Here is an 11,321-nt window from a genome sequence, read left to right on the forward strand (position 1 = left end):
TTTTACAGATGAGGAGCTGAGGCACGGAGAAGTTAACTGACTTCCCTAAGGTCCCACAGCAGATAAATGGCGGAGCCAGGATTAGAACCCAGTCCTTCTGACTCCCAAGCCTGTGCTCTATCACTAGACTGTGCTGCTTCTCCCCCTGTCTTAATTTTGTTATGTTCTTCTAAGTGTTAAGTACAGTGCCTTGTGCCCAGCGGGTGCTCAATAAATACCACTGCCACTATTATAGACTTACACTAAAATACTAGTATTCTGAATGATTTCAACTAAACTTGTTATCAAATCTATCCTTTCCAGTCCTCAGCTTCCAGATACTGTGTTGGCTGCTATAGAAATGTTTGATACGCTTTTGGAAAATGCAGGTTGTTTTACGGAAATCCTCCTACCTCACAGTCTCCGTTGTGTCTGCGTGTGACACGCATATATTAGTGAACACGTTGAAAGTCGACCGTAGGCTTTGCAGTCAACCGATTTACAAAGAATTTTGCACTATGAAAAAGATATTGGAAGGTGAGGTTAGAATTTCTATAATAATATTTATGTCTGCCACTCTGTGTTTGTGTGTGTTGCACAGATACACACACTATAAACATCTACTTTAGGTTTTTTGGTGAAATGATTAGTTTCCAGAAAGTAGCCGATCCATTTTTTTGTTTTTGAACCATCCGTATATCTGTTGCCATGGTGAATGAAGCTGGCAAAATCCTAACGTGCTGCAGAGACTGAGCTCTGGAAACACAACACCCACAGATGGGAAGAGTTATGCCTCTCAGCTATTGCTTCCTTCCATCATCACTAATAATAATAATGAATAATAATAATAACTTTTGATAAGCACTTTGTGCCAAGAAAAGTGTTTTGTGCTAGGGTAGAGACAAGATAGTATCGGAAATAGTCCTGTCCCACATGGGGTTCACAGTCTAAATGGGAGAGAGAATGGGCATTTAGCCTTCATTTTGCAAATGAGGAAACCCAGGTACAGAGAAGTCTTCTTCTGCACTTCCTGAGGCGGTGAGGAGGTCAGATCCCCCTGTTGTCATATGATAAGTCCTTAACAAATGGCATTATTAACATTATTATTTGTTTGTTAATTTTACAAAAATAAAAGCCACAATTTTACGGCTTGATAGGTGCTAATACCTAGAAAGGTTGTGCAAAAATATTTTCCTTCCTAGAATTCATGTTTAAGTGCACACTCTTTCCCCAAGCAGAAATCTAATCCAATTTTCCTCAAGATCAATCACAAATCGAGATATGGCGACAAACACACGCTTATTAGAAAATGATTGCATTTCATATTAAAGAATTGCATCATTTTCCTAAACAGTGCTGCCAAGCCCACATTATCTGGGTTTCAAATTTCAGTAGCCTCGGTCACTTTGAATAGACTTTTCTTCCTCTTATGGAGACCACAAAATGAAGTCTCACTTCAAAAATAATTACTGGAAATATGCAGAGCGGCTCTTCATTAAAAATGTAGGCAAGCTCATTTTTACATTCAGAGTGCCATTTGAAGATTTTAGCATTCTGATGGGAGGTTAGAAAGGATAGAAAGAAAGCATTGTGGAAATGACCACTCCAGGAGGATTCTGCTCTTTGTGATAGAGGAAAATGAACTCAAAATTTTTTGTAATTTTGGTCACCCGTTTGTTTTCTCGAGACACTTAAAGGGCCAGAACGGAAGAATCATATCACATTTGGTTCTCTCAAATTTCATTTGTGTATTCTTAACTTTGGAATTTGCACATACAAATTAGGAAAATTACCTAGGTGAGAATTAGACAGTGCATTGTTCCCAAGGAACTCAAAGTCTAAGAATGAAGTTGGCTAGGGAGCGTGGGGAAGGAACTGGCAAGAGATATATGAGGAAAGATGACTTGAGCCTCCTGTGGGAAAGAAACTGTGCCCAACCTCATTTACTTGTATCTACTACAAATATCATAAAAAAGAAAGTTTGTAACCTATCTCTGAGGTCCCGCTATTATTTCAAGTCCTGCCTTGGGGTCATAAAGTGTCTTTGTTCTATTCAACCCTTCAAAGAAGGGAACAAGCTCAGAGATTTGAGCTCACCACTTTCTTCATCAACTCTGGAGATTTGGTGATAGAGAGGCCACAGGGGAATCAGAAGATTTTGTAATCTCCCAAGCACTTATTACAGTGCTCTGCACACAGTAAGCACTCAATAAATACCATTAGTAGATCGATCTCTTGCAAGACATACATAAGCCCAGTTTGACGTAATTTCACATGCTGCATTTTGCCAAAAGCCACCAGGATCCATGCGATAGAGCAGCTCTCTGGGAGCACCCCGAGCTCCCTAAATTGATCCAGAGGTATTGCCTTCTCCTCCCAGGACCCTCAGAACCCTGGAATGCCTTCCTAGCTGGAGAACTGTGGCAGGAGCCAAGGTGGAGTGAGTTCGGGAGCTTCAATTGACATCACAGTATCACCTTTTCATTCATTCACTCATATTTATTGAGCACTTATTGTGTACAGACCACTGTTTTAAGCACTTGGGAGAGTACAATATAACAGTAAACAGATACAATCCCTGCCCACAATGCGCTTACAGTCTAGACGGGGAGCTAGACATTAATATAAATAAATAAATGACAGATATGTACATAAGTGCTATGGGGCTTAGAAGTAGGATGAACAAAGGGAGCAAGTCAGGGAGACTCAGAAGGGAGTGGAAATCAGGAAATGAGGGCAGTATTCATACTGGGCAGGGGACAGACCAGCTGAAAACCAGATTGCCCAGTACAAAACTGGGGCAAATGGCCAACCCTCTACGCTTCCAAATAAGTCTTCTGAATTTCCTTTTGAAATACTCTCCCAAAGTGAGCTGTGGGTTGGGTTTTCAATGCACCCGAGCTTCTTCATGGCCATATACCCTCGTTCACACAAACACATAGTCTTGAATTATGGCAACGAGCCGCGTTGCTTAGTGGAAAGAGCATGGGCTTGGTAATCAGAGGATGTGGGTTCAAATCCCGGCTCCACCACTTGTCTGCTGTGTGACCTTGGTCAAGCCACTTAACTTCTCTGTGCCTCAGTTACTTCATCTGTAAAATGGGGATTAAGACTGTGAGCCCTATGTGGGACAACCTGATTACCTTGTATCTACTCCAGCGCTTAGATCAGTGCTTGGCACATAGTAAGTGCTTTGCAAATACCATAATAATAATAATAATATTATTAACCATTGAGGCTCACAGTGTGTTCATGTTCCAAAAGACTTAGATGTTCAACCAGGGCAGCTTTCTAGTGTTAAAAATCTAGTGGCCACTAACAACCAGTTATATGAGTAGGTATAGCATCCTCCCAGAAGCAGACTTTGGCTATCAACCTCATTTTGAGGGTATAATATAGATAATGCCAAATACCACAGAGGCCAATTATATGTTGAAGAAAAATTTTAGGAGCAGCATAATTAAAGCGGCAGTTTTTAGGAAGCCTGTCTGAACAATTTCATAGCTTCTGAGGTACATTAAGCTCTAAAACAAGTGTAACACAAACAATTAGGGAGGGGAGAGCTCAGAATTATGTGCTTTAATTTCAATTTATCACTGATTTCTCTATTCCAGATGCTTATAAAGGCAAATTGAGTTTAAAGAGGGTTTTTAACCCTCCTTGGAACAATTACTAAGACCGGTACATTTCCTATATCCAAGTGCAAAGAAGCTGTTAATTAGTTGGATAAAACTCTTTAAAATGGATATTGAACCAGATTTTCCCACACAAGGAGAGAGCGGAGGTGTGTATTAAAGGTGTTATGGACACTGTGGCTTTACATGAGGGGACATAAGGGATTGGGAGGAGAGACGTTAAGGGAACATCTCTTTCCACACACACATCTAAGACTGCTATACAGTGTTTCTATGCACTTAAACTGAGCACAGCCCATACGTTGCATGATCAGAGGAAGTAATCAAGCGGTTATTCTCCCAGTCCTCCCCAGCGGAGGAGCTGTGTTGCCTCAATTCTGAAATAATCCATCAATCAATGGCATTTCCTGAGCCCTTATGGTGTTAGAAGGACTATACTAATCACTTGTGAGAGTACAATGGAGTTAGTAAACAAGAACCCTACCATTGAAGATCCAGCTGGAAAGACAGACCCTAAAATAACTTACTGCTAGAGGCAAGTAGAGTTTAAAGACATATACATAAGTGCTATGATGTTGGGGAGAGGTGGAGCAAAGGCCTAATTCTTAGGTGGGGGCAGGCTTCAAATGCATAAGTGATCCAGTAGTAGATAGAGCACATGCCTGGGAGTCAGAAGGTCATGGATTCTAATCCCAGCTCCCCCACTTGTCTGCTGGGCGACCTTAGGCAAGTCACTAAACTTCTCTGCGCCTCATCTGTAAAATGGGAATCAAGAGTGTGAGCCTCAAGTGGGACAGGGACTGTGTCCAACCCGATTTGCCTGTATACATGCCAGCGGTTAGCACAGAGCCTTGTACATAGTAACTGCTTAACAAATAACAAAGTTGTTATTACTATTAGAGAAGGAAATAGTGTGGAGAGATGAAAAAGGAGTTGACGAAGACCTTCTGGAGATGTGACTTTTGTAGTTTTTTTAAAATGGGGAGAGTGGTGGTCTGCTGGATATGAAGTGGGAGGGAGTTTTTTTATGGTATTTTTAAGTACTTACTATGTGCCAGGCACTGTACTATGCCCTGGGTAAGGTACAAACTAATAAGGTTGGACACAGTCCCTGTGCCACGTAGGGCTCCCAGAGTTCTAAGCAGGAGAGAGAACGTGAGCAAGAGGTCGGCATCGAGAGAGATGAGAGCGAGACACAGCGATTTGGTTGATATAACATCTTCTCCTGCTTATGGTCAGGTAGTCCAGAAACTGGATCACTGGGGATTCCTTCAGCCTGAGGAGTGAGTCGGGGTAAGGGGGGCAAGAACTCACTAAGCAACCTAGCAGAGAATTGCTTCTCTCAGTGTCCAGAGCAGGATGGGCACCAAAGAAGAAAGAATGAATGACCACCTTTTACACCAGTTCCTCCCAGGCCTATGGGGTTTGAGAAGCTTGAATTGTTCATGGTCAGTCTCTTTGTGAAACACTTCTTTAGACGCCTGACTTCCTGGAATCAAGGCAAAATGGTTGACAACATAGATGCTCATAGTTGGACATTGGTTTTCAATCCTACATTCGGTTCCCATTCGATCGATATCGATAGCAATAAATAACTGTCAGTGATGTTATAAGGTCCTAGAGAGCCAAGGGCCTATCTTTTGCGCTTGATATACCCTCCCAAGTGTTTAGACCATAGCTGTGGAAATAAGAGGTGCTCAGTGAATACCGCTGACGGTGATGATATTGAAACATACATCAAAGGATATCTTGACTTAGAAGTGTCCATTCTTGAACCAGTCAGATGAGAGGTGCACTCTCAAAGCAGCCATGAAAATAAGTAATGATTAAGAAGAAAAGGAACAGCAGATTTCAAAGAAATGAAATAGTCTTTGCTTCTCCATTCTATTCTTTCTCAGGGTTTTCCTGAGACATGGGATTAAGAGGATAAACTCCAGGTAAATTTTAAATAGGCATCTCTCTCTTAATTTGGAGAGCCACAGATAAGAATGGGAGGTAGTTGGGGGGCAGACACTGGGAACTGTGGGTGAGAGCTAAACAAAACATAAACTTGGGCAAGACAACGTGAGATATTCCAGGCAATTATGTAAATGAGCAGATAGAGTTGGAAAATTTTCCAGTACCAAAGCAAAAAACGCGGGTGAGTGTCACTTGAAATGTACATTTTGCGCTAGTTGATTTTTTTTTAAAAAAGAGAGCTGCTTAATGCAATGCATTAAAAATGCTTCAGTTGCATCCAAGATGTTGAAATATAAAAAGCTGTCCCAGGACTTAAAATGCCTAAACGTTAGACAAGATAATAAAAATGACTTTATTAGGATACCTGGGTGAAGCTTGAAAACTGCTTGCATACTTTACCTGAATTTTGTTAACTTTTATTCTTCTCTATTTACAAGGTGGTGGAGTAACTATACAAAATAGTTAACAGTCAAGCACAAATAATAGATTCATTCAGTGCTTCCAGGCTATTTCTTTCCTATTTTAAAAGTTCCAGTAATTCAGGAAAAGTTTCTGTCTGAAATCCTTATTTCTTCACATATATCAGTGGCTGAATATAAGTTCTGTTGAATTTATCTTATAAAAGGGGATTGAATGAATAGATTGCTTTCTCTTCAGTGTGAGAACTCTGACATCAAAAGATATGGAAATGCAAATCTCCAACACCTCAGACTCTTTAAGAATCTAAAAATAAAGGCCCATTTCTTTACATTAATCATGTATTTTCTAGACATTGTCATCATTAATGGCAATACCTGTTGAGTCTTGGAATCTCAGAGAAGCAAGAATTTAATGACACGAAAATGAGGGGACTGAGAAATCAAAACTGCATAAGGTTTTTTTAAATCAATGGAATGAAATGAAACCAGCCTTCCTCTTAAAGAAAGCGCCCATTTATTCCAAAAGGCAGTGCAGGATGGACAAAATTGCCAGTGAGTAAGACAGAGGTTGTTCTAAAAAGATGAACTGACAGTAGGGATGTGAATGAAAGAATTCAGTGGTCCAAGAAACAGTCTGCTTTGCATGTTTGCATAATTATTTGATTAGCCTCATTTACAAACCTGCTTGGAGGGAGTGTCCTCACGACTAATTAATTACTCACTATGCACTTGGGTGAGTAAAGAGAAGCGTAGTGCACTTTGCACTTTCCCCATCTTCAGGGACATCACGCTCTAACAGAGAATAATAATTGTCATATTGTCATAATTGTCATATTTATGAATGTTCCAGGCACATAGATCCCTGATCTGAAAAGTGGAGAGTCAGTACCTATTGTATATGATTGTAAGCATCATGTGGGAACTGATTATTTTGTATCTACTCCAGTGCTTAATACAGTGTTTGACTTATAGTATGCAGTAAACAAATATCACTAGTATTATTATCAACAATAGTAATGATAACCTTCCCCAAATAAATTCACAATCCCCTAGATGTGCCAATCCAAAAGCCACCTTTAACATCTACATATTCCATTCCTCTTTTCAGTGCTTATGAGCATGAGTATATTTTTATTGGATTTTCATTTCTATATTTAAATTCTCTGCTACTTTACCCTGAAAGAGTTGAACTACTTACTTTCTGTTATGTCCCCCTGCTCCCATTTTGGCTAAATAATCTATGTCTGTCTCCCGTATTAGATTCTAAAGTCCTTGAAGGTGGGTTAATGATAATGATAGTGGCAATATATTAGGCATTCACTATGAACCAACCACTACTAAATACTGAGGTAGATATAAGAAAATCGGGTCAGACACCACCCCTTTCCTACCTGGGACTCCCAATTAAAATAGGAGGGGGAACAGATATTGGATCGCCATTTTTACATGGGAGAAAACTGAGGTTGCCCAAGATCACACAGCAGGAAAATGGCAGAACTAGAATTAGAACCTTGGTCCTGTGACTTCCAGGCCCAGGCTTTTTCTCCTCTGCCATGCTGCTTCTCACAGATGAAATGAAATGAAACTCAGCACATGGTAAAGCACTCAATAAAGACAATTGATTGATCTGATTGATTGATTGATCGAGCACCTCTTTTATCGACGACCAGAAGGTAACCCTTGTTGAGAGCCCAAGTTGGCCTCGCTGTGCTTTCACTCTTCCTGCTCAGAGGAGCAAGGACTGAGCCAAGCTAGTCCATATGGCAGCAGCTCATCTGACCAGCTCCCATGTTCCCATTGGGATCGCCAGAAAGAACATATCGGTTCATCAGTGGTGCTCTGTGGCTTCTTCCATTACCAGGTGTTGATTTCAATCGAAATAAACCAGTCCAAAGCACCAGGGAAATATGATCACTTCATGATCGAGAATTCAGGGCTTGGACTTGGTTTTTACGTATTCATTGGGTGGCAATAAAGAATAAGGAAAGGCCTAGGCAATCCTTATTATGCTTGTGTAGAATTTCTCATTGGAAGAGGTCATTCTTGAATCCTGCATTTAGCAGTACATTAAACAAGAGGCAGTGTGAAGGAGTGTGACCTAGTAGAAAGAGCACAGGCATGAGAATCAGAAAACCGAGGTTCAAATCCCAGGTCTGCCATTTACCTGCTGTGTGACCTTTGGCAAGTCACCTAACTTCTCTCTGCCTCAGTTCCCTCATCTGTAAAATGGGGATGAAGACTGTGAGCCCCATGTGAGACATGGGCTGTGTCAGTCATTCAGGCAGTCGTATTTATTGAGCACTTACTGTGTGCAGAGCCCAGCACTACGTTCTTGGGAGAGTACAGTATAACAGTAAACAGACACATTCCCTGATCACAACAAGCTCACAGGGTCAGCTGTGTGACTGTGGGCAAGTCACTTAACTTCTCTGTGCCTCAGTTCCCTCATCTGTAAAATAGGGATGAAGATTGTGAGCCTCATGTGGGCAATCTGATTACCCTGTATCTACCCCAGTGCTTATAACAGTGCTCTGCACATAGTAAGCGTTTAATAAATACCAACATTATTATTACAGGGTCCAACCTGATTAGCTTGTATCTACCCTAATACTTAGTAAAGTGCCTGGCACATAGTAATTGCTTAACAAATACCATTTTAAAAAAAAAGCAAGTAGAGTGGCCAGGATTCCTCCCAGGGAAATGGTACTCAGGTGAACTTGGCTTAGTACAGTGCTCTGCACACAGTAAGTGCTCAATGAATAGGATTGAATGAATACTTCCACCAAATGGCACGGATCACGTCATCCAATTTTTCGGCAGGCTTGACATGAGTCATGTGATATCACTTTGAACCTCCTCTAGACTCCTGGGTCATCAGTAACCACCTCTAATGTAAATGACTTCCCCCCATTCGGAATAGGCCTGAAAAACAGCAGATTCCATGCACGCTCATTACAGACCCTTTTATTTTATTAGGCTTTTTTTATAAAATTACAGTATGCCCTTGAGGTTTAAATTTCAAAGGAAATTTAGTTATATCCTTCTAAGTAACTGATTTTCCACAGAGAAAGCAGGTCTTGTAGCTTTGTGGTTACAAAAAATTGAAATCTGAAGCCAACAAAGATTCTTTTATGGAAAATTGAGATCCATATTTGGGAGCTATTACTTTACAGGACTTCGGGAGATTATCGCTGACATCGAAGAAAGGAATATGCAGAAGCTCTCACTATTTCAGCTCTACATCATTATATAAATGGGGAGCATAAAAAGCCTCCAGGAGTGTAGATGTGAAAATGGTTTTTTTGGCAGGGGGGTTTATTCCAGAAAGGGAAAATGGAGGAAAATCATCCGGCTAATCTGTTCCATAGATAGCTGCAGGTTCAAAGAACTCTGAAAGAGTTCGGGAACAAAAACTCTAACCTCCCAGGTGTAGAAGAGCCTGACTCTACAGTGACTATTCATCTTGGTGACGTCACTAGATCTATCTGCACCTCAGTATCCTCACCTGTAAAATGGGTCTAGTTAATGAGTAGCTTCTAAACACTTAGGTACCAACCTGACCCTTTAAACTCATTTGCTTCCCTTTTTCTGAAGTTCATTTTAGTATCTATCTAAAGGAAGGAAGTGAGTTGGCTCTAATCCTCTCTCTCCGGGGCTTGTATTTATTCATTCATTCAGTCGTATTTATTGAACACTTACTGTGTGCAAAGCATTGTACTAAGCACTTGGGAGAATACAGTATAACAACAGACACATTCCTGCCCATGGTGAGCTCACAGTCTAGAGACGGGCTCACAATCTAGAGCACTCATATGGAACAGGAGGTTTAGGGGGCTCGGAGCCTTATTTGTGGTATTTGTTAAGTGCTTAGTATGTGCCAGGCACTGTTCTAAGCACTGGGGAAGATACAAGCTAACCAGGTTACACACAGTCCCTGTCCCACATGGGTCTCACAGTCTTAATCCCCATTTTGCAGTTGCAGTAACTGAGGCCCATGGAGTCAGAGGTCATGGGTTCGAATTCCGCTCTGCTACTTGTCAGCTGTGTGACTGTGGACAAGTCACTTAACTTCTCTGTGCCTCAGTTACCTCATCTGTAAAATGGGGATTAAGACTGTGAGTCCCACGTGGGACAACCTGATTGCCCTGTGTCTACCCCAGTGCTTAGAACAGTGTTCTGCACATAGTAAGCGCTTAACAAATACCAACACTAAGTGAAGTGACTTACCCAAGGGCAGACAGCAGACAGGTGGCAGAGCCAGGACTAGAACTCAGGTCCTTCTAACTCCCAGCTCCTTGCTCTACTAGGCCACATTGCTTCTCTTCAATTTAGAACTTACATTTAAACGGTGGGAAAGTTGGAACCCAAAGACTATTCACTCCCAATGTTAGTGAATAGTTCTTTTCCCTGGTGTTTTGTTGAATTTAACTAATCATTCTTTTCCTGGGGGCCTGTCTTCTTTCCCCTTTCTTCAGAATGAGAGCTCCTCTGGGCCAAGGAACACTTTATGCAGCACAGCTAGAGACTCAGAGAAGCAGCATGACTCAGTGGAAAGAGCCGGGCTTGGGAGTCAGAGGTCATGGGTTCGAATTCTGACTCCGCCGCTTGTCAGCTGGGTGACTCTGGGCAAGTCACTTCATTTCTCTGTGCCTCAGTTACTTCATCTGTAAAATGGGGATTAAAACTGTGAGCCCCACGTGGGACAACTAATCACCTTGTATCCCCCCCAGCACTTAGAACAGTGCTTTGCACATAGTAAGCGCTTAACAAATACCAACAATTATTATTATTATTACTCAATAAGGAGCCACAAATAATTGCTAGAGACTCATTTCCCATCACCACCTGTGAGCTTCCCGCTCCCTTTCCAGTTCCCCAGCTCTCTTGGTTACTTTCTTGCATTGTTTCAGAAACGTTTCCAAGATGACATGCTATATGTTTTCCACTGGTCAGCCAAGAGGCCTTGTCTGAGCTAATATTCCTTAATACTGACTTCACACTTTGCAAGGACGTCATAAATATATCCGTGGGTGCTCTGTATGGAACGCCTACTGAGGGCTAGGCACTGTACTAGGCTCTTGGAAGAGTATAGAGTAGCAAGGCACTTATTCCCTGCCTTCAAAGAGTTTTCACAATCTAATCTTCATAAATGTCACTACTACAAGTTCACTGAACAGTGCTTGGCACAAAGTAAGCGCTTAACAAAGACCGTCATTATTATTACTGAATGAATCTCCACCATGGATATCTTGCCAAAGGAAAAATCACTCACTTTCCCCCAAAAGTCTTTCACTAGACTTTTGCCACAATATCTGGCAACACACGATTT

Source organism: Ornithorhynchus anatinus, chromosome 9, assembly GCF_004115215.2.
Source record: "Ornithorhynchus anatinus isolate Pmale09 chromosome 9, mOrnAna1.pri.v4, whole genome shotgun sequence".
Classification (NCBI taxonomy): Eukaryota; Metazoa; Chordata; class Mammalia; order Monotremata; family Ornithorhynchidae; genus Ornithorhynchus; species Ornithorhynchus anatinus.